At 39.1% G+C, this 24789-nt stretch overlaps 1 protein-coding gene and 1 pseudogene across 2 annotated transcripts in view; both read left to right on the top strand.

The window, feature by feature from the left end:
• Window positions 1-24789, top strand: part of COMMD10 (COMM domain containing 10) — a 225924-nt gene that overhangs the window by 86397 nt on the left and 114738 nt on the right. The gene's annotated exons all lie outside the window — the stretch shown is intronic.
• LOC138161071 (E3 SUMO-protein ligase KIAA1586-like) lies at window positions 21372-24250 on the top strand (annotated as a pseudogene).

Raw genomic sequence — 24789 nt, 5'->3', positions numbered from 1 at the left:
ACATACAAATGCCCACACTCACATACATTTGTATATACGTACCCCTCCTATACATACATATTCCATTCAACTGTCTTCATACCAAGAAAAGTCTTATGAGTTACAATTATCATTTTTGATGTAGGAATGTTAATAGTTCAACTTTGATAAGTTCCTTATGATTTCTTTTTCCTGTTTACCTTCTCATGCTTCTTTTGCTTCTTGTATTTGAAAGTCAAATTTTCTGTTCAGCTCTGGTTTTTTCAAGAATGTTTGAAAGTCCTCTATTCATTGAATGACCATATTTTCCCCTGTAGCATTATACTTAGTTTTGCTGGGTAGGTGATTCTTGGTTTTAGTCCTAGTTCCTTTGACCTCCGGAATATCATATTCCAAGCCCTTTGATCCCTTAATGTAGAAGCTGCTAGGTCTTGTGTTATCCTGATTGTGTTTACACAATACTCAAATAATATTCCTAGGGGTTTTCTTTTTGGGATATTTTTCAAGAGGTGATTGGTGAATTCTTTCAATTTCTATTTTTGCCCTCTGGTTCTAGAATATCAGGGCAATTTTGCTTGATACTTTTGAAAGATGGTATGTAGTCCCCCCTATTTTTTTTGCTTTTTGGAGGGGAGAGATCAGGGCATTCGGGGTTAAATGACTTGCCCAAGGTCACACAGCTAGTAAGTGTTAAGTATCTGAGGTCAGATTTGAACTCAGGTCCTTCTGACTCCAGGACTGGTGCTCTATTCATAGCACCACCTAGCTGCCCCCAAAACGAATACTTTCTCTCTTTTTTTTGGAGGAGGGAGGGTAGGGCAATTGGGGTTAAGTGACTTGTCCAAGGTCACATGGTTAGTTTTTGTGTTGTGTCTGAGGCCGAATTTGAACTCGGGTCCTCCTGACTCTAGGGCCAGTGCTCTATTCACTGTACCACCTAGCCTAGGCCCCTTTTTTTGATCATGGCTTTCAGGAAGTCCAGTAATTTTAAAATTATCTCTCCTGGATCTATTTTCCAGGTCAGTGGTTTTTCCAATAAGATATTTCACATTGCCTTCTATTTTTTCATTTGTTTGGATCTGTTTTATAGTATTTTGATTTCTCATAAAGTCATTAGCTTCCAATTGCTCCAGTCTAATTTTGAAGGAATTATTCTCTTCAATGACTTTTTGAAATTCCTTTTCCATCTGGCAAATTCAGCTTTTTAAATCATTCTTCTCCTCAATGGCTTTTTGGGCCTCTTTTGCCGTTTGAGTTAGTCTGTTTTTTAAGGTGTTATTTTCTTCATTTTTGGGTCTCCTTTAGCAGGCTATTGACTCCCATTTCATAATTTTCTTGTGTCATTCTCATTTCTCTTCCCAATTTTTCCTCCACTTCTCTTACTTGATTTTCAGAATCCTTCTTAGGCTCCTCCATGGCCTGTAACTTATTCATATTTTTCTTGGAGGCTTTTGATGCAGGAGTTCTGACTTTGCTGTCTTCCTCTTGCTCCAGGCCTTGATCCTTTTTGTCTCCGAAAAAGGATTCTGTGGTCTGTTTGTGCTTCCGTTGCTTGCTCATATTGCCAGCCAATTACTTGACATTTGAGCTCTTTGCCACGGCAGAACTCTGCTTCCAGAATGGAAAGAGCTTTGTCCCAAATTGTTGGGGTTTTTGCAGCTGCCGGGGCTATTAGGAGGGCACCCTCTCTACAGCCCCCACAAGCTCTGGCTTACTGGCCACACACCCCAGGACTACCACCCAAGACCGTGATCCAGATCCAGGCAAGTCAGAGCAAGAGTGATTACCCTCTGAATGGTTGCTTGGTCCCCCTATGATCTGCAGGCCAGGAGCTCTGCACTGCTGGGCCTCCTGCCACTTCTCACGCTGGGGCCAGGAGCCAGACCACACTGTTTTTTCACCCTTAGAACAGAGTTCCCGACTGACCTTTTATTTTCTCTTTGTGTTTGTGGGTTGAGGAGTCTGGAAACTGCCACAGGTGCTGGCGATTCACTCTCCTGAAGTCTGCTCTGGCCAGTCTGGGCAGTGGTCGAGGCCATCCTGGGGCCGGAACTGTGGCTCAGGGGAGAGTGTGCTTGGCTCCCAGTGCACTGCCATAGACCTTGCTTGTCGGCCTGCCAGGCTGCCTTCAGGGGGAGATTTATTTCTCTCTGTCTCCGTGGGTTCTGTATCTTTAAAATTTGTTTGGAGTAAATTTTTACAGGTATTGGAGATGGATGAAGCTGGAGCCCATGCCAAGTTTGTGCTTTCACGCCACCATCTTGGCTCCGCCCCCAATCAGCAGAGTCTTAAGGAGTACCTGTGTGTGACACTTGTTGAACAAGCGGGCCAGAATCATGGACACAGAGAGTTTTTGTGCTAGATCCTTCTCCGGTGCTCTCACTGGCGTCAACTTTAAAAAAATTTATTTCCTTTTGAAATACTATATTCCAAGAGTTCCTCTCATTTAGTAGAAAGCTGTCAGGTTTTTGCATAATCTTGATTTAAGTTCTTTCTGGATACTCACTGGTGATTTTTATTGTTTGTTTTTTGTACATAATAGCTCTGGATTTTGACTATGTCTTTTCCTTTCAAGAAGTGATCAATGGATTCTTTCTACCTTTACTCTCTGGTTCTGATAGATCTGGAAAATTTTCATATATGATTTCTTGAAATAGAGTATCTAGATTTTTTGTTTAAATTGTGGTTAGAAAGTCCGATGATTTTTAACTCATCTTGTTTTCTAGGCCAATTAAAAAAAAATCCTACATCTTACATTTTCATCTATTGTTTTCAGTCATTTGATTCTGCTGTCTATATTTCTTGCTGTCTCATAGAGTCACTGATTTCTCTTTGATCCTTTCTAGTTTCCAAGGAGTCCATTATTAGGTAAGATTTATCCCTTTCTCTTCTAAGCTATTCCTCCATCTGATTCTTTCCTTGAAAGATTTCATTTCTAAAAATCTCTTTTTCATCTTTTTCCTATATATTCTTGTAATCCTTGCGGACAATCCACTTTTTTTCCTTTGGATCTTTGCTTGAAGTTATTATGGAGTTAGATTTGCAATATATTGGGGCGGCCAGGTGGCTCAGCGAGTAAGAGCACTGGCCCTAGTGTTGGGATGACCTGGGGGATTGAATCCGGGCTCAGATTCTTAGCACCATGAGAAATAACTGGCCGTGTAACCTTGAGGAAGTTCCTTAACTCCAATTGCTTAAAATAAAAATTTGCAATGTATTTTAATATTGTTCCTAGTCTTCCTTGATTTGCTCATCTCTCCAGTTTTACTTCCTGAATTGGGTTTTTGTGGCAGGACCAGGACCTGGATCCCCCCCCAGGAGCCTTGTGCTGATCTCTGCCTCCCGGGGGAGAGAAACAGAACCCACCCTGCCTTGGATCTTTGAGGTTCAGAGTGCTGGATCTTAATGCTCTTCTCTAGTGTCTCTGTACAGAAAACTTCGGACATCAGAGACACTAGTTAGAATGCTTGAGTGATCCAGCACCATTAGTTAAATAATACTTGCTGCTGACTGCTGCTCCCTACCCTGGAACATTCTGAATGATTCTGGTCACAGAGCCTTGCAAGCTGTATGTGTCCTATCTCTGGTTGAGCAGGCTTTTGTCTTAATGGAGGAGCCTCTTTTTCTTTTGTCCATGGCCTTTGGCCAACTTTTTTGTGCAGTTCTGGAGTGGAAGATGACACTATAATTTCTAATTAAATTTTTTGATCATTATCCATTCTGATAAGAACTTCAGGATTTTGCTGAAGTAGATAGATAGTTTTCTTGTTTAATTTCTTGAAATATGGTTTCTAGGCTCTTTTTTTGATCATGATTTTCAGTATAATAATTCTTACATCTTGGGGAAAGGGTAATCGCAATGCATGCAGTCTTAGGGTGGGGGAAGGGGAGAAATGGGGAGAGAATTTGAAACTCAATCTTGTGGAAGTGAATGTTGAAAACTAAAAGTAAGTTAAGAAAGAAGGAAAAAAGCCAAACCAAAGCAAAAAGTTCAGAGAGAGGCACAAACAGCAGTTTTGTTGCCATCCTCTTACTTTAAAACATGCTTTTAAAAAGCAAACTGTCCATAACACAAGTTCACAGTTTCATGCATTGGGCAAAGAAGAGTTGAGAGAGCTTGGCAAAAATGTAGGTTTCATTCTACCATCTTGACTCTACTCCTGAAGTAGATTGTGTTTTAGCCTGCCTTGCATTCAGCCTGCCATCTTGACTGGAAGCCTCAATGACCTTTTAATTGCCAGATATAGTGGGTGGTCCTTTGTCAGTCCGTGTTCTTCCTGATCTCCCCTGAATTCACATCTTAACCACCCTCTCCTCCTGGGTAGTTGTGTTTCTAGATTTTCCCGACATTCTCTTGGTTTTCCTACCACTTTTCTGACCATTCTTTCTCAATGTACCTTTCTGGCTCATCATCTGTGTCACGCCCTTTAACAGTATGTGTTCCTCAAGACTCTTTACTGGGTCCTTGTCTTTTTCTGTACTCTCTTGTGGTGACCTCATCAGCTCCTTTGCATTTAATTATCATCTTTGTGCAGATTGATTTATCATAGAGCAATACATCAAGCCTTAATTTCTGAGCTTCATTTTTACATCACCAGTTGTCTATTGAATATTTCAAAGTAGATGTCTTAGAGACTCAAACTCGCGTCCAAAATGGAAACATCTTTTCTCCAAACTCAGCCTTACTTATTATTTTTACAAGCTTCATTATTTTTGTCAAAGCTACCACCATTCTTCCAGTCGCTCGGGTTGTAATCTCAGTATTATAGATGACTCCTCACTCTTTGTATCCACTCAGTTGCCAGATTTTGCCATTTCTCCTTCCACAGCATCTTTCATTTCCAGTCTCTTCTAGGTGCTCACATAGCTTAGTTCAGGCCCTTGTCACCCCTTGCCTAGATTATTTCAGCAGTTTGTTACTATTATATCCCTTCCACATCATGATTTCCCCCATTGTTGTTTTGATATATCAAGCTTGTCATAAGAACTTAAATGGAAATTTTTGGGGAATTTTGCAGAAGCCACAGATGACATGCAAAGGTCAGCAGACAATATAGAAAAAGTTTAGAAACTCAGAAATGTATAAAATGCATGTGTGGTATTATATAATTTCGACCTAAGTTTTACAATAAGGTTCTGTAAACATCCCATAGAAGAAAAAGAAAAAAAGTCATATTTCTTCTTGGGTCCTTTGAAGAGAGGGCTAACAGTTTTATGTGGACTCTCCAGATCTTTGGGGTGCCATGACCCTAATCTCTGTGATGTGGAAGGGATCCCTGTAATTGGTCTCCCTTACTTAGGTCTACTCTGTAATCCATTTTTCACAAAACTGAAAAAATTATTTTCCTTAAATGTAGGTCTGCTCACATCACTCCCCTACTCAGTAAGCACAGACTTCTCTATTTAGTTTTCAGAACTGGCCGCAGCCTTTCTCTCCAGTCTCATTTGACATTATTACTCTTTGTGCCTTCTATAATTTAGGCCCATCATTCTCTGTTCTTCACACACAGCACTCTCCGTTCCATACCCTAGCATATGCTCCCCTCCTCATCTCTGCCATACAGAATCCTTCTCTTCTTTCAGGATGTGGCTCAAGTGTAACCCACATTTCTAATTCCTGCAGTTGTTAGTGCCCTGGTATTTATTTTTTATTTGTTCTGTATAAAGTTATATATGTACATATTATCTATGAAAATAGAATGTAAGGTTTTTGAGAGTAGTCATTCTTTGTCTTTGTCTTCCCATCTCCCAGGATAGTGACCACCAGAATATAGTAAATACTTGATAGATCTTTGTTGATTGATTGAAATTCTATAGAGCGATTATAAAGAATGAGTATTAATAAAGGACCTTCAAATTTGATATTTAAGAGGACATTGGTGACTTTGATTAGAAAATCGAATTATTATTATTATTTTTTAAAGCAATTGGGTTAAGTAACTTGCTCAAGGTTACACGGCCAGTTATTTCTGGGTGGGTGCTAAGTGTCTGAGCCTGGATTTGATCCCAGGTCATCCTGACTCTGGGGCCGGTGCTCTTACTCGCTGTGCTATCTGGCTGCCCCTATAATCGAATTATTTAAATAATCTTATTAAGAATACTGGTACCTATCATGGTAGTTAGCACTGAATCAGCATTTAATAAATGCTTACATTCTGTGAATAAATTGAACATGATAGAAAATGCTGTTTTGTGATGTCTGCTGAACAGTGCTCCCAACTTCAGTGCCCTGTTATAAGTAAAATGTTGTAAAGCTGTTATAATTAAGACTATTTGACAAAGGTGTGGAAATATAGTTATACAAACAAGATAAATTAATGAGAATAATAAAGGAACAGATGGTAGTGTTGGTGCATTTATTTTTGTGAATTCCACATTTGCACAGGATATTAAAATATCCTGTGCATATAAATTACAATCCATGGTTACATTTGCACAGAGATATCACAGTATTTTACTGCAGCAGTAAGTGGTATTAGGGTAGAATTCCTGGTACATTTAATGTGTTAACATATCACCTTGTACTTTTTCCAGCTCTTATTTATTGATGCATAACAATGTCAACAAAAAGCCCTGAAAATTGATCAATATTGTAGTAAGACAGGGAGAAGTATAGAATATGGGCACTTTATTAAAACATGTAAAATGATGTCTTCATAGATGAATTTTAGATGATATACTACATATATTCTCTAGTGCCAACATACTACGGAAATATGGAAGTGAATGGAATTTGCCTTTTATTGTGTTAATAAAATAGACCATTATATTTTATATAATTATACGTTTTCTGGGTGGTGGTGTTTTTATCTTTTTCTTTAAACATTAAAAAAATAATTGCTTACTTCACAGTAGGTTACTTTAAAACAATAAGAGTGTGTCGAAGGCACACTTGTCATTTTGGATGACTTTTTTTTACTTATTTCCTCTTGTACTGAACAGAAATACTCAACAAAGCAATAATGCGCCTGAGGTAATAGAGACTGAATGGCATTAACTGAGTAGCAAAGCTATGACTTTCATACTTTAGTTATAAACTCAGAGCCCTGGACAGGGACCTTTAGGTGTCATTTAGTTTGTCCTGCTACATAGTAGTAAATCAGTGTTCATAGACTTGTGTGGAAAGGAGTTACTTTTAAATTCCCCAGAGGGGAAAGATCCCTTGAAGAAAACAGGGATTAGGGTGTCATCATTGATGATCTTGGTTGTTTTCCTGTCATCTACAATGTTTCCCATCTCTGCTTTCTTCCAGAGCTTTGGCCTGAGGTCTCAGTCCTATCCTGCTGCTGGGGCTGGACACAGCAGTGGTCCCCAGCCTCCCTCATGGTCACAGTCTGTAGCTAACTTCAGTCTTGAGCATTCCCCAGCCGGTTGAGCTGCCCTTGTTAGTTTCTCAGAGGTGGGCCTCAGGATAACTGGGTTCTTATAGGGTTGGTCCAGATCCTCTAGCTTCACATCTGGGATGTGCATTCACTTACTGGGAAGCCTGATCTTTAGGTTTTAGATTGCTCTCCTAGGGTAGCCCTCGAGTGCTTGCCCTGGCTCTAGCAGGAGGCCTATTCTTGGGTTGGCCTTCATGGCTGTGGTCTCCAGAGTGACATTGGTCTGACACCAGGGTGTGTATAATAAAATCAGTCTGTAGTTGAGAAGATTAATTGAATGCTGCTCTTCCCAAGATGAACAATAGTCTGGTATCCAACACAATCACACAACCCATATCCCCTAATACTTCCCCCACTCTACTTCCTTTTTCTGTTCAAGTTTCAAGCCTCTTGACTTTTTTTTTTTCCAAATGCTTTATTAACTTCTGGTTTACATCATTCATTTCCGCCAGATTTTGAGTTACAAATTTTTTCTCCTACCTACCACCCCAAAATAGCAGTCCCACAGGATATCCCCTCCTCCATCTGCTCTCTCCCATATCTTCTCCCATACCCCCTTCAACTTTTCCAGTAGGGCATGGTGGATCTCTGTGCCCCAATGCCTGTATATCTTATTTCCCAATTACATGAAAAATAGTATTAATAATAGCATATATATATATATATTTAAACATTTGATTTTAAAACTTTGAATTCCAGATTCATTCCGTTCCTCCCTTGTCACCCACCCTTACTGGGAAGATAAGCAATTCAGTATAGGTTGTACATGTTTAGCTATGCAAAACATTACCATAGTAGATATATTGTAAAAGACTGACTATATTTCCTTCCCTCCTATCCCACCTCCCACTTGTTCTATTCTATACTTTGATCCTGTCCCTTTTCAAAAGTGGGTGCTTCCAACTTCCCTTCCCCCGAGCCTGCCCTCCCTTCCATCATCCCTCCTCACATCCCCTTTCCCCCTACTCTCCTGGAGGGTGAGATACCCTATTTACTGTGTATTTCATTCCCTCCCTGAGTCAAATTCAATGAGAATTAGGTTTTTCCTTTTCGCCTTCCTATTCTTCCCTTCCATTGTAACCATTTTCCCTTGCCTCTTCTATATGAGATAGTTTACCCTGTTCTGTCTCTCCCCATCTCCTCTCATTATATTCCTCTCACCTCTTAATTTCACCTTTTAAGTATCATCCCTTCCTGTTAAATTGGTCCTGTGCCCCCTATCTATGGATACCTGTAAACATATATACACACATTCACACATGTATTCATATGCCCATATATACTCCTCTATAGACATATATGTATATATATAATATATATATATATTTCTATTCCCTTCAACCATTTTCATACTGAGAAAAGCTTCATTAGTTACAATTATTTTTTTTCCATGTAGGAATGTTAATTGTTCAACTTTGATAAATTCCTCATGATTTCTTTTCCCTGTTTACCTTCTCAAGCTTCTCTTGCTTCTTGTATCTGAATGTCAAATTTTCTATTCAACTCTGGTTTTTTCATCAAAAATGCTTGAAAGTCCTCTATTCCACTGAATGACCATATTTTCCCCTGAAACATGATACTCAGTTTTGCTGGGTAGGTGATTCTTGGTTTTAATCCCAGCTCCTTTGACCTCTGGAATATCATATTCCAAGCCCTTCAATTCCCTCAGTGTAGAAGCTGCCAGATCCTGTGTTATCCGATTGTGTTTCTACAGTTTTCAAATAGTTTCTTCCTGGTTGCTTGTAATATTCTGTCCTTGATCTGGGAATTCTGGAACCTGGCTATAATATTCCTAGGAGTTTTCTTTTTGGGATCTTTTTCATGAGGTGATCGGGGGATTCTTTCAATCTCTATTTTGCCCTCTGGTTCTAAAACATCGGGGCAGTTTTCCTTGAGAACTTCCTGGAGGATGATTTCTAGGTTCTTTTGATCATGGCTTTCAGGTAGTCCAATAATTTTAAAATGATCTCTCCTGGATCTATTTTCCAGGTCAGTGGTTTTTCCCATGAGATATTTCACCTTGCCTTCTATTCTTTCATTTGTTTGGATCTGTTTAACAGCATCTTGATTTCTCATAAAGTCATTAGCTTCCATTTGCTCCAATATAATTCTGAAGGAATGATTCTCCTCAGTGAGTTTTTGAGATTGTTTTTCCATCTGGCAAATTCAACTTTTTAAGGCATTCTTCTCATTGCCTTTTTGAGCCTTTTTTTGGGGCTATTTGAGTTAGTCTGTTTTTTAAGGTGTTATTTTCCTCAGTCAGGCTGTTGACTCTCATTTCATAATTTTCTTGCATTGTTCTCATTTCTCTTTCCAATTTTTCCTCCACTTCTCTTATTTGCTTCTTAAGGTCCTCTATGGCCTGTAACCAGCTGGTATTTTCCTTTGAAGCTTTTGGTGCAGGAGTTCTGACTTCATTGTCTTCCTCCTGTTTCATGCTTTGATCCTTTTTGTTGCCAGAATAAGAGTGTAGAGTTGGGGTACTCTGTTTATTTTGCTTCTTCATGTCGCCACTCTGGGCTTTTTGCCACAGTAGAACTGCCACCAGACGGGAGCTTCGTTCCAAATGCTGGGGTTTTTTCAGTTGCCAGAGGTATTAGATGGGTGCCCTCTCTGAAGCCTCCACATGCTCTGGCAAGCTGGTTGCACATCCCAGGACCTCCACCCTAGGCAGCAATCCAGATCCAAGCAGGTTAATGCAAAAGCGATTACTCCTCAGACTGGTCGCTTGGTCCCCCTACCCTCTGCAGGCTAGGAGCTGAAGCTGCCACATGGGGGCGGCTGCAGGGCCGGCTCCTTAGCAGCTTTTCGCCCTGGGGGAAGAGGCTGCTGTACTCCCAACTACTGGATCCCAATGTTCAGACTGCACTGACCTCTCACTTTGTCCTTAGCATCTATGTGTTGATAATTCTGGAAACGGCCACAGCTGCTGGTGATCTGGAGTCCCTCCAGCTGATGGTTGGTCAGGCTGCTCTGGGTCGGCTCCCAGAGCACTGCGGGGGGCCTATTCCTGCTGGCCTGCCGGGCTGTCCTCAGCGGGAGGTTAGCTTCTCTCTGTCATTTTGTGGGTTCTGTAGCTCCAAAGTTTGTTTAGAGTCCCCTTTTTACATGGAATGGGGGAGGTGGAAGCCGGAGTCCTGTGGAGGTCCTGTTTCTACTCTGCCATCTTGACTCTGCCCCCCCCCCTGCCTTTTTCGGTGTTGTACCTGCAAAGCAGCCTGATTGGGATTGGAGACTGGATCCACCACAGTGGTGGCAGAAGGGGAAAATTCCCATGCACTTTTCCCACATATGTATCTCCTGCTTCTCAGATCCTTTGGGGTTCCAGGGGACTAAAGGATGGACTTTGCATTAAAGATGAACAAGCATGCATATGTTGTGACCTGCATCACAGATGCTACTTTATTCTTCTCCCCAGCACATCTCTCTTACTAACTTCCCCATTTCTGTTAAGGACACTGTTAGTCAGTTATTTCAGCCCTGTCTGACTCTTTGTGACCCCATTTAGGGTTTTCTTGGCAAAGTTATTGCAGTGGTTTGTCATTTATAGATGAGAAAACTGAGGCAGACAGGGTTAAACAACTTGCCCAGAGTCACACAGCTAGGAAGTATCTGAGGCCCGATTTGAACTCAGGAAGAGGAGTCTTCCTGACTCTAGGACCAGCATTCTATCCTCTGTGCCATTTACCATGCTTTTGGTCACCCATATTCACAGCCCCACCCTCCTTTTTCACTCCGTGTAACTCCATGCATCAGATCAGTTGCTATTTTGACCTTTTCTGCCTCTGCATCTTCAGTGTCACAGCTCCACTGGCAGCCTTCATTCTAGTCTACGCCCTTTTTATCTCTCACCCAGACGATTCCAGTGTCCCCTTAAGTGGTCCCCCTGCCTGTCTCTTCCCGTCTCTAATCCATCTTTCACAAGGCTACCAAAGAGAATTTCCTGAAGTGTACTTTTGGACATGTCATTCCCCTGCTCAATGAATTCTAGCCATCCGTCTTGACTCTGAGATCAAATATTATTTCATACTGATCTTATTTAAAAAATTTCTGTCTTTTGGGGTGGCTAGGTGGCACAGTGAATAGAGCACTGGCCCTGGAGTCAGGAGGACCTGAGTTCAAATCTGGCCTCAGACACTTAATACTTACTGTGTGACCTTGGGCAAGTCACTTAACTCCAACTGCCCTGCATTCCACCCTCCAAAAAAAGGCAAAAAAAAATTTCTGTCTTTTGGGTAACTTATACTATTCATAGTTATAGTATGTATAATTTATAATTAAATATATATACATGTTGGGAATGTATGCTCAATTATATATATATATATATATATATATATGTATGTATTTTGCTTTTTGGAGGGAGAAGGTAGGGCAATTGGGGTTAAGGGACTTGCCCAAGGTCATATGGCTAGTTTTTGTGTAAAGTGTCTGAGGCTGGATTTGAACTCAGGTCCTCCTGACTCAGCGCTGGTGCTCTATTCACTGCACCACCTAGTCGCTCTTGCTCAATAATATTTTACTAATTGGGTCTGCAAGTAAAAAGTTGGAGACCGCTGCTTTATAGGATGGAGGAACTCAGCTGTGTTTGTTTCTCTTTGGTTTTGGATTTCATTTGTCACCCCTCTTTCTCATTAGTTTGACCCTTGTTGCTGTCATTGAGAGGAGCATTGCTTGTGGGGGAGATCCATCATCCCTGTCACCACCAACACCAACTACCACTAGTGCTGGGCAGGTCAACCCAAGAGTCCTGGGAATAGTAATGCCAACAAGATCATCAGCACTGCTTTGATCTGGACTCTGAAGCCATCATCTAGGGGAGTAGTCCTTGGAGAGAAGAGGTTTCTCCTCCTCACCTTTCCCAGCTACCAGCCAGCACTAGTGGGCCAGGCAAGCCAGCCTAGATAAAGCAGTGAGACAACTTGAGAAAAGACAGAGACATGGCAGGTGCTCAGAGTGAATCAAACCGCTGCCAGCGCCTTGACTTGAGACCCACTCTTGTTCAGGCTCAAGCCCCACAGTCCTTGGGGAATGGCAGTGTGCTCCACAGGCTCTGCCTCTAATCTCTCCCTCCCACCTCCCTGCCGTCGTCCAGGAGGCAGAACCTGGCAGCCTGTGCGGGTTCTACAGCCCTGCCTCCTCAGCAGCCACAGCTACTGAAGACCCAGAAAGAGGAGATTCTGGTTCCCATTGTCAAGGTCCTTTGTGCTTTCTAATGGTTTAGCATCAGAAATGGATTTTTTAAACCGATGGACTTGACATTAAAGAAGATACATTACCATTATCTTTGTGCTTGAAGGCCTACAGGGGCCTTTCATCCGACTTGCTGTTGAAATCTCCAATATGTATTCTTTTCCTCTATTAGGATGTGATTTCTTTGAGAACAGAGATGGTTATCATTTTCTATTTGTAGTCCCAGGGTTTAGTACAGTTCTTTGATGTAATCAGGACTTGATTAATGCTTTTTCATTCATCCATCCGTTTATATTCATTCATTCATTCCTTCAACATATATTTCTCAGGTGATCTGTGTCTTCCCGAGACCCTCACATTGCAATCTTAGCTAGAAGTTTGAATTGTTTTTCTTATTGTATTCATTATGAAAGGATATAATTTACATTTTTTAATTGTTTTGAACTGAGAACACTGGAATTAGAATTAGGAAGAGATATGTTTGAATCCAGCCTCAGATAGTTGAGTTGCTAACCATCCTCAGCCAGACGCTTTGCCTTTCAGAGCCTCATTTTCCACATCTTTAACTGGGGATGATAAAAACACCTGTCTCACAGGATTGTTGTAATGATAACATGAGGTAATGCATGTAAAGCATTATCATAAGCCTTAAAGCACTATTTAAATTGGACCAAATTTTATCTGTAGATAGAGGTCTTCATTAGATAAAAGTTTTCAAAAAGCAAAGTTTAGAGGATGCAGTTACAAATAAAAGGAGGCAAAGTGACAACCTGAACAAAGATGGTAAATGTACTCTAATCTTCACAAAATTTTGCAATGATAGAATTATTATTGATTTTCAGTATTACTTGGAAAAATACTCACCACACCCTGTCTTCATTTTTTACCATTTATTCATGTAATACTAAAACATTGCACTATCATGATTTCCAACAAGCGTCTTAGCAGTGAATGAATTGATGAATCAGAATTAAGGTATGACAGACTTCTGTAAGTAGTCAGATTCATCAAGACCATTGGCTTCTTCCCTTCCACTACCCCAACTACTTCCTTCAACTAGAAATGAAAGCTTTACAGTCTGTTGCATTCCATCTTCCTTCTTGATTGAACCTCCTGGAAACCTACCCACAGCTGCTAACTTGTGTTTTCCTCACCAGATTGGAGTTGCATCCTTATATTTAAACAGAAATCTGAAACCACAGACCTTTGGTTTAAAATTGATTTCAAAGACAGGATGAGATTTTCAAGATTAATAGCTTAAACAGGAGGAAACCACTTAGATTTACGAGGGAAAAGGTAAACACTTCCCTATTTATACATATTTTGTGTGTGGTTTTTCAAAAATAAAAGGAAAATAAAAACTACCATCATAAATGATCTCAAATTCAGTAACTCAGTATTATTCAGGAAACCCCCTCATTCTCCAGGCTTCCAAAGGGTCCCAGGCATACAAAGAATGTCTGTCATACCTTCCTGACCCCTTCCTTTCACGGCCTCAGCTATCTGCTGCCTTTTATGCTGTTGTGAAACACATGGAACTTTTCGTGGAGAATTTCTGGTTTCAAAAGTGGAGGAAGCGAAGGTGTGCCAAGAGGCAATAATTTAAGAACACTTATCCTGAGAGCAGACTGTCCAGAATTTTGGCATCCTGTCTTAGGATATCATCCCTGTACTTCCTGGAATTTTGTTAATTAGAGAGTCATTTTGGGTTAGAAAGTCTCCTTCTTTAAAAATAAAACTACTGCTGGAAGGATTAAGAGGTATCATTCGTTCATTATAAGGTAAAGACACTTTTATTTTGGGGGAAAATAGCCCTTTACAAAGTTATTTGATATAGAGGGCTGTAAGGCCTTTTGGGAGATTTCCTTGACTGGTTTGTGCCTTGTCAAGATGAATGACAATGACACAATGAAACTTTTATTCTGGCCTTTATGATGTTTCTTTGGTAAGCAGTGAATTCACTTTGTGCAGAGTACTCCTTGGCCCATTGTCACCATATTAAGCATAATTGTTTCCCCCTCCCCTCCCCCCAGTAGTCTTGTACTTAGCTTCTAAAAAGCTGATTGAATGTGGAAAAAATCAGAGTTGAAGTGGCCAGAGAGATGATAATTTGGTACTCTTTCTTGAATAGAAACTTGCATGTCCCTTTATTATCTCCAGTAAACCCTGTGGTCCTGGAGAAGAGGGAGCTGAAGATTCTAGAGATTGAAGTTAGTGGAGTGTCAAAGAATTTTTTTTCTTTTCTTCCTTTTTTTCTGTGGGGGGAGTTCATGGGGGTTAAGAGAATTGCCCAGGGTCACATAGCTAGTAAGTGCCTGAGATTGGATTTAAGTTCCTACCTTCCTGACTCCAGGCCCAGTACTCTAACCACTGAGCCATCTAGCTGCCAAATGGAGAGTGGGTTTACAGGTTGGTAATTACTGATGTTCTTTGTGCCTTTTTGGGGTAGTAATAAAGGATGAGATTTTTTACATATCTTTCACATATTGCCTTCCTTCAGATACCCTGAGTAATTGATGTCTTTAGTGCTGTCACTTGTGTGGAGACACACTCTAGCGCCAATCTCCTTCCTGGGTGTATATTTGCTCTAGTTCAAGCTGCTTTTCCTTGCTTTCTTCAGGGTCATTTCTACCTCCTCTGTAAACATGTATGGGACTGTTCACTTTCCTTGGTGGTGAAAAGAATGTCAAAAAATGTCTTTTAGAAATCTTTCCTGGCTTTCATCTGTCTATTGTCTTACTTCCAGTTCCATTCTCAAGGGTCTGCTTAGTTAGGTCTCTTGACAAGCTTTCATTAAACAGGTTTTAACCTACACTGCTCCCTTTATTCATGAGGGAAGCATGCTTGTAATCTTTTAAGGATTCTTTCTTCATAAGATTTGATAAATGAGTATATATTTAAAACTGGTGTTGCCTTTGGTGACCATATCTCTTCACTATCAAGATGATTAACAAGTGGTGGTGGTGGTGGAATAAAAGCAGCAACTTGGTTGATTTTGTCCTTCAAATTCCTGTAAAAAGTGACTAAACAGATTTTAGAGCTATAGAACCCACAAAATGACAGAGTGAAACACATCTCCAGCTGAAGACAGCCTAACAGGTCGACAGAAAGAGTCTGGGACCAGTCTGGGAATGGAGCACAGTCCCACTGGCACAAACCTGGCCAGAGCAAGCCTCAGGGGACTGAGTCACTGGCAGCTGTAGTGGGGTCCAGATTCTCAACCCACAGACGCAGAGGTCAGTGGGATAACTCTGTTGGACCCGGGTGAGAGAAGTGTGTGGTTTGGCCCCAGCCCTGGGGCAGTCGCAGGGGGCAACAGCAGCAGCACAGGGGCTTCTTCTGGAGCTCCAGGTTCACAGATGGTGGGGGGACCAAGCAGCTGATCAGAGGGCGATTGGAGGTATCTCTCTGTTGGTGCTGAGGCAGGATTCTCTTCCTTTACTCTGGTTGGATCTGGGTTGCAGTCTTGGGTGGTGGTCTTGGGGTGAGGAGGAGGGCTGGAGTGGCAGAGCTTGTGGTGGCTGTGGAGGGGAGTCCTCCTCATAGTTCTGAAGCAGAAAAAGAATTCTTGTGGTCACTCACTGACTAGGCCACGGGCCAGGAGAGGAGCAGACACCTCTCCTTTGATTGTTTCACCTTAGAAGAACTGAAAATTCATAGGTGTCCAGAAGTAGCTCTGACAACAGCTAATCAAAACTCCAGAAATTTAGGACAGAGCACTTTCCATTCTGGAAGCAAAGTACTTCTTTGGCAAAGAGCTCAAAAGTCAAGTAATTAGCTGGGAAAGTGAGCAAAGAGAGGGGAAAAAAATCAGACTATAGAACCTTTCTTTGGTGACAAAGAACAAATCATACAATCAGAAGAAGAAAACAGAGTCAAAACTCCTTCATCAAAAGCCTCCAAGAAAAATATGAATTGGTTGCAGGCCACAGAGGAGCCCAAAAATGATTTTGAAAACCAAGTAAGAGAAGTAGAGGAAAAATTGGGAAGAGAAATGAGAGTGAAGCAAGAAAATCATGAAAAACAAGTCAATAGCTTATTAAAGGAGACCCCAAGAAATACTGAAGAAAATAAAACCTTAAAAAATAGAGTAACTCAAATGGCAAAAGATGTCCAAAAAGTCAGTGAGGAGAAGAATGCCTTAAAAAGCAGAACTGGCCAAATGGAAAAGGATGTCCAGAAGCTCAATGAAGAAAATATTCCTTCAAAATTAAAATGGAGCAAATGGAAGCTAATGACTTTATGAAAAATCAAGATATTATAAAACAGATCCAAAAGAATAAAAAAATAGGAGGCAGTATGAAATATCTCATCGGAAAAACAACTGACCTGGAAAATAAATCCAGGAGAGATAATTTTAAAATTATTGGACTACCTGAAAGCCATGATCAAAAAAAGAGCCTAGACGTCATCTTTCAATAAATTATCAAGGAAACTGCCCTGATGTTCTAGAACCAGAGGGTAAAATAGAAATTGAAAGAATCCACTGATCACCTCTTGAAAAAGATCTCAAAAAGAAAACTCCTAGGAATATTATAGCCAAATTCTAGAGTTCCTAGGTCAAGGAGAAAATATTACAAGCAGTTAAGAAGAAACAATTTGAGTATTGTGGAAACACGATCAGGATAACACAAGATCTAGCAGCTTCTGCATTAAGGGATCGCAGAATTTTGAATATGGTATTCCAGAGGTTAAAGGATCTAGGATTAAAACCAAGAATCACCTACCCAGCAAAACTGAGTATAATACTTCAGGGGGAAATATGGACATTCAGTGAAATAGAGGACTTTCAAGCATTCTTTTTTTTGGGGGGGGGGAGGACAATTGGGGTTAAGTGACTTGCCCAAAGTCACATGGCTAGTAAGTGTGTCAAGTGTCTGAGGCTGGATTTGAACTCAGGTCCTCCTGACTCCAAAGCTGGCACTCTATTCACTGCACCACCTAGCTGCCCTGTAGTTTCAAGAATTCTTGACAAAAAGACCTGAGCTGGACAGAAAATTTGACTTTCAAATACAAGAATCAAGAGAAGCATGAAAAGGTACACAGGAAAGAGAGATCATAAGGAATTTATTAGAGTTGAACTGTTTACATTCCTACATGGAAAGACAATATTTGTAACTCATGAGACTTTTCTCAGTATTAGGATAGTTGAAGGAAACATCTATATGTGTGTGTATGTGTATATATGTATATTTGTATATGTCTATATATATGTGTGTGTGTTTGTGTGTGTATGTGTATATGTATCTATAGACAGAGGGCACAGGGTGAGTTGAATATGAAGGGATAATATCTAAAAAATAAAATTAAGGGCAACTATGTGATGCCATGAATAGAGCACCAGCCCTAGAGTCAGGAGGACCTGAGTTCAAATCCAGCCTCACACACTTAATACTTACTAGCTGTGTGACCTTGGGCAAGTCACTTAACCTCAACTGCCCTGTCTTCCCCCATCTGAAAAAAAAGCAAAAAAAAAAAAAGGGTAAGAAAGGAATATATTGGGAGAAGAATAAAGGGAGAGATAGAATAGGGTAAATTATCTCACATAAAAGAGGCAAGAGAAAGCAGTTACAAAGAGCAAGGTGAAAAGGAATGTGTTAACCTTACTCCCATTGGATTTGGCTCAAGGAGAGAATAACATATACACTCAGTTGGGTACCTTATCTTACAGGAAAATAGGGGGGGAAAGAGATAAGAGGGGGAAATAATAGAAGGGAGAGCATATTGGGGGAGGGAATAGTCAGAAACAAACACTTTTGAAAAGGAACAGGGTCAAAGTAGAAAATAGAATAAATGGGGAGGCAGGATAGGATAGAGGGAAATATAGTTAGTCTTTCACAATATGAGTACTATGGAAATGTTTTACATAATTACACATGTATAGCCTCTATTAAATTGCTTGTCTCCTCTGTGAGGGGTTGGGTTGGTGGTGAGGAGGGATGAGGGAGAGATTCTGGAATTCAAAGTTTTAAAAACAAATGTTAAAACATTGTTTTTATATGCAACTGGGAAATGAGATATACAGGCAATGAGGTATAGAAATCCATCTTGCCCTACAAGAAAGTAAAGGGCAAGGGGGTAATGGGGAGATTGGGGGATAGAAGAGAGGGCAGACTGGGAGAAGGGGTAATCAGTTTGCTTGCCATCTTGGGGTGGGGTGTAGGAGAAAATGGGGAGAAAATTTGGAACTCAAAATCTTGGGGTAATGAATGTTGAAAACTAAAAATAAATAAATTCTGGGGGGGGGGAAGGGATGAGACATAGGAAAAAAGAAGAAAAAATCTCTCATTTATCGGACAGTACTAAGACTAAATGATAGGAAAGTAGAGGAAGGTAGGCTTCATCCATTAGAATATATGCACCTTAAGGTCAAGGACTTTTTTTTTTTCTTTTTGGCCTTTCCCTATATTCTTAATATGTAACAGTACCTGATCCATAGTAAGCATTTAATAAATACTTGTAAGTGAAAAAAAAAAAGAAAATTAACTAGTCAAGTATTACCCTCCCTTGTTCCTTATTCCTAATCATAATATGTAGCTTTATATCCCATGTCAATAGGTATCAAGATACTTATTGATTTAATTTTTGAGGGTCTCATTAAATTATTTGTAGAATTTTTCTAACTCTTTATCCATTGCCGCATATTTTGGTGCATAAACTGATATTATTTTCATGATATTTTTACAGATTTTTATCACTGGCACTGCCATACAGGTTGACCCATGAAATAATTTTTCTCTTTACCTTTTGAAACAGGTTAAGACCATCTCTGCCATCTTCTTTACTTGTCTCTCAAAAGAAAACCTGAGCGCCATCCTTTCATTTCCTTACGACTTCCATCTTCTGGTTTCATTTATGGTGATGTCAGATTAGTTAGGATTTAATCCCTCCAGTAGTACATCTACTTGGTTATAAGATAAGTATTCCACATTTAGAGTTAATGTTTATAAATGGTTCAAAAACATATTTCCAGTTAGTCATGTTGTAAAAGAAAACACAGACCAAAGCCCCCAATAAAAATAAAGTAAAAAAGAAAGCATGCTTCGATCGGCGTTCAGACTCCATTAGTTCTTTCTCTGGAAATGAATAGCAGTTTCATCATAAGCCCTTTGTGATACTCTTGATCAGAGTAATGAAGTCATTCGCAGTTGGTCATCATAGCATTGCTGTCATCACCATAAAATATTGCTGTCAGCGTGAACATCGTTCTCTTGGTTCTGCTCATTTGACTTGGCATCAGCTTGTCTAAGTCCGTGTTTTTCTGAGCACATTCTACTCGTTTCTTTTACTGCTGTAGTATTCCATCACAATCACGTACCACAGTTTCTTCAGCCATTGTCCAGTTGATAAGCATCCCCTCATTTTCCCTTCTTTACCATCACGAAAGGAACTGCTGTAAATATTTTTGTACGTTTAGGTTCTTTTCCTTTTTGTCTTTTATCTCTTTGGGATACAGACCTAGTAGTGGTGTTGCTGGGTCCTTTGGGCATAGTTCCAGATTGCTGTAAAGAACGGTTGGATGAGTTCACAACTTCAACAGTGCGTGAGTGTCTCAGTTTTCCCACATTTCCTCCAACATTTGTCTTTGTTCTTTTGTGTCATATTAGTCAATCTTACAGGCCTGGGAGGGTACCTCAGAGTTGTTTTAATTTCCATTTCTATAATTAATAGTGATTCAGAGCATTTTTTCATAGTGATTAAAAAAGCGATTATTCTTAAGCACCATCTGTCCCCCTTTCTGCCGCTGTCTCAAAGTAACTAGAAATGGACGGGACTACTCTGGAATGAAGACCATTTTGTATTTTGTTTTGTGTATTGTAATGGTCAAAGAATTCATACTTGAGAGTTTCATAATGATGTAGGCTGAAAGTAACTACACTCTGTCACTATTTTTACTATGTTCAGTTAAAATTTCTCCAAATTTTTTCTTTAGCAAAACTGATGCTAAAATGTCTTTAACTCAGTTATGAAGGCTTTGATGAAGGGCACAAGATATTCTCCAGTGGTTTTAATAGTTTGTTTCATTGACTTACTTAGAGTGTAACTAAGCAAAAAATGGAATTTAAAATTCTTCATTGAGTTTTTGTGATTACCTCTTAAAATTCATTGCCCCTTAGACTGGGTGACATGGTGTGAAGAGATGTGGAAGACATTGCTATCCAACTTGAAACTATATATTGTTATGGAAACAGGACTAATGAAAATAACATGGAGTTCTGTATTGAAATGCAGTGACATAAAGGTGGGCAAGTGGACTTTGTTGGCTGGCCATCTTGTCAACTGTAAAAAACCATGATCTCAGATTCAGAATTTCAAAGAAAAAGTATTAATACTAATATTGTATTTTGCATTCATGTCCTCTGACATGACTCTCTTTTCTAAGACAATTTTAGGTAACATTTATTGGAACCTTGAAGAAGAAAAGCAATATGTAAAAATACAGTTTATGTTAACATTCCAGAGAGGTTGAGAACCAAGTTACAATTCCATTCTTTCTTGGACCATTTCCCTCTTGGAATAAATGGAGCTACCCATAGAAATATATATCTAGAATTTTTTCTCAATAGGAAGTGGAGGGGGTGCCTTCCTTTTTATGGACTATAGGCTTTGGTATGTAGGACCTGATTCCTAGTCACTTTCAAGGTCTGATGGTTAAATTTTTAGTAATTTTGCTAGCTGGTTGTTAAACACAGCCATTACACAATTCAATCAACTCCTGTACCAATAATGTTATTTGTAGCTTTAAAAGAAGTGGTGTCAATTAGAATGTATTGAAAATACGTTACAGTGAAAATGTAATATACTGAAAATATATTGTTTTCTTTAAATGATTGTAGCTTTAATAATAAATATTTAAAAGTAAAATCAATTACATTTTGTGCTGATGGTGCTAATACAAGGCTAAGACGAGAATCTGGAATAACTATGAAGTTGTTAGAAAATTTTCCCAGGATCATCATTTGACATTGTTTAAATCAACAGTTTAAATTATCACTAGATAGTTAAATATATGAAATAAAACAAGTCAATAATTTGAAGATATTTCTGGATAAAATTTATTCTGTTGATCACTAATCTAATGAAAATGAAACTGGGCTAGAAACTAGCTAAAGAACTTGAAATTATCAAAATTTGCTGCATCCTGGGACAGACATGGACAGTGTATAGTTTAGTGGCTGCAACTGCTCTATGGCATACATATCTTGCTTTATTTGTGCATTTTTTTTCCTGGTTTGGCAAAAGAGATTGGGTAACATTAATTTCTTGCAAGACCTTGCTTTGATAATTGACATTCTTGAAGAATTTTCATTACTTTCAACTGTGTTGCAGTAAAGATCAACTAACATTCAGAAAGCACAAAAATTAATCAAACACACTCTAAGAGCTTTGGAAAATTTAAAAATCTGTACTGGAAAGTGTGAATCTGGAGTTGAACATTTGATTAAGTTAAATACGTTTAAAGACATTCCACTTAATAAAAATTATAAATTCAATACTATTTCTAAGAATGGTACTAGAAATCATAACTCAATATATGAACCTGCATTTTTTTTACTGGACAGAAATAATGTCTCCTTTCCCAATGCTCCATCTTACCCTAGACTCTAACCTTATTATCATGGTGGTCAAACCCCATCCTCCTCCCCTGCCAATTCCAGATTCCTGCACTTTCTTGGGCTAGCCCCAACTCTCCCTTCCCTCCTGTCCTCCATGGACCTTCGTGAGGGCAAGTGAGTGACTCCTATACTGAAAGAGTAGGCGTGGAAATAGAAATATGTTATTGTACATGTAACGAATGAGAAGAGAGGAAAAGGAAGATCTCTGGGCTGTGGCCCTCTGGCATCAGTTTTTAAACATGGACTTAAACCATCAGGGGACTGAGAATGATGACCTCTGTGCAATAGTTTGTCTGGAGTTTTGTTTCAATTTTGTTGGCTGTTTCTTTTTTTCTCTTCTTACCGAGGGGGCCCTTCCACCCCTTCCTTCCCCACCACATTGCGCTGCTGCTCTGCCTCAGGAAAGAGTCCTCATTTCTCTACCCCTACTTTCAGTGAATTTGTATGAAAATATTAATATTAAAAATAAATGAAGAAAAAACATTTTGATAAAACAATTCTGATTTTGATTTATTAGAACCCTTTTCTTGTCCTTATGAAGGACTAACTTCACCATCTATGACTGGCAAAAAATAGTATCATTTAGGTATAATATTGAACTATGAAACTGAAATGTGAATATGACGTTGGTTTGAACAATTTTCAGGATTTTGTGGAAAATAATGTAGAGCCATTTCCTGCTCCTGTACAAAAAATTAAAGGATAGTTTGCACTGTTACAATCAGAGGTGAGGAAGCTGAAGGAGTTTTCAGTTTAATGAATGTAATATGTAGGAGGGTGAGAAATAGCTTAACAATAGATCACATATCTGATTTAATTACAACCAATTTATTGCCAAAAGAGCAGATTGAGATGCAGTTTCATTTGTCAAATCATGGTTGAACTGCAGCCATAGATTGCAAAAATCAATAAAACATTCGTTGAGAATGAATTGGCTAAATGGAATTTATAATAAAAATATTATGTATTTTATTATTTGTTAAACTTCTGTTGCATATTCTTTATATTAATGAAATTTATAATAAACTTACATGCATATGTATGCATACTTTTTTCTAGAGAACTGATTATTAATATTTTACCAACATACCACAGTACAGAGTACAGTTCCCTAGCCCCGATCATTTGGCAAGGGTTAGGGGAAAGAAAAGGAGAAAATGTCGTAGAGACAACAATTAAATTTGGTCATAACCCTTAATGAATTTCCTTAAGAAAGACTTTGGAAATGACTTTTTAGACAGTAATCGAGTTAAAAATTATTGTGACAATAATTGTGTCAAGCACTGACAATGCAAATAAAGGCAAAAAAGAGCCCCTCCTCTCAAACAACTCGCAGTCTAATGGAGGAAAAAACATGAAAACAATTATTTAGAAACAAGATATATGCACAGGATAAGTGGGAGGTAAGGCACTGATATTAAGGGAAATTTGGGAAGACTTTTTGAAGAAGGTGAGATTTTAGTTGAGCGTAGAGGTATTATTTCTTAATATTTCCGGAGAAAATGAAAAAGGTTTTAATATGCTTCTACAAGGATATTTAGCATAAATGTACCTATCTATAAGGATTTAAGAAATATGGTTACTATAAATGTCAAGGGTTTTAGTATGTTTGATCAAATGAGAATAAGCTCATGGAAGATACATCTCAGATTCCCTTTTAGAGCTGAAAGCCCTCAGCTCTTACTGTAGTGCTCTGTAGCTGTGTAAGTATGGGGCATTGTTAGCACACCAGCATTACTGTAGGGCGCTGTATTGGATGAGGAAAGTTGTTAGTCATTAAAGATTCATGCCTCTTGCTTCCATGGTATTTTTCAATTTTGTTATACCTGCACCATTTCCCTATGGATGCCCCCCAACCCCGCTTCCCCACCTTTTTTGTTCACAGATTCAGTTAACAACTTTTTAAGGTGGCCCTTAGGATAAATTTCCTGGCAGAACAGACTAGTGTTAAATTCATAGTCCTGAATTCTTTCCTCCTGGTTCTTTCTAGAAGGTCATAACAAGACTGATATTGATATCTTCAGTGTTATAAACAGTTTGATTCCTCTGTGGGATTTCTCATATATATATATATATATATATACACACACATATCCAAATATTTGTTTGATTGTTTTGGAAGTTATTTTGAATAGAATTTCTTTTTCCATTATTTCATCCTACACTTTTTTTTTGCTATACAGCATAAAAATGCTTATTTTTGTATTTGCTATGCAGCATAAAAATGCTGATGGATTTTGTGTATTTGTTTTATATCCTGCTAGTGAACCTATTTTCTTAGTTTCTTTGATGGATTCTCTGGGGATTTCTAAGTAAACAGTTGTGTTATCTGAAAATGGGAATACATTAGTCTTTCCTTTGCCAATGTCCATGTGTTTGTTTTGTCTCATCCTGTTGCTGTCATTAGTATTTCTAGAACTTCGTCTGATAGTAGCGAAATGGGTATCTTTACTTTATTCCTTTGTTTACTGAGAAAACTTACAAGAGTGTTTAGACATATGCTGTAAAAAAAATCACATTAAAGGTGTGGAGCCAGAATGGCGGAGTAAAGCAGGAACTCACCTGAAGTCTGCCAGATTTACTTCCAAACAACTCTAAAGTAACACCTCAAAAAGAAT

This window comes from Petaurus breviceps, unplaced genomic scaffold, assembly GCF_028583685.1.
Source record: "Petaurus breviceps papuanus isolate PSGF00001 unplaced genomic scaffold, PetGlider_PUasm1.0 183, whole genome shotgun sequence".
NCBI lineage: Eukaryota > Metazoa > Chordata > Mammalia > Diprotodontia > Petauridae > Petaurus > Petaurus breviceps.
This window is presented reverse-complemented; position numbering and strand designations above follow the sequence as displayed.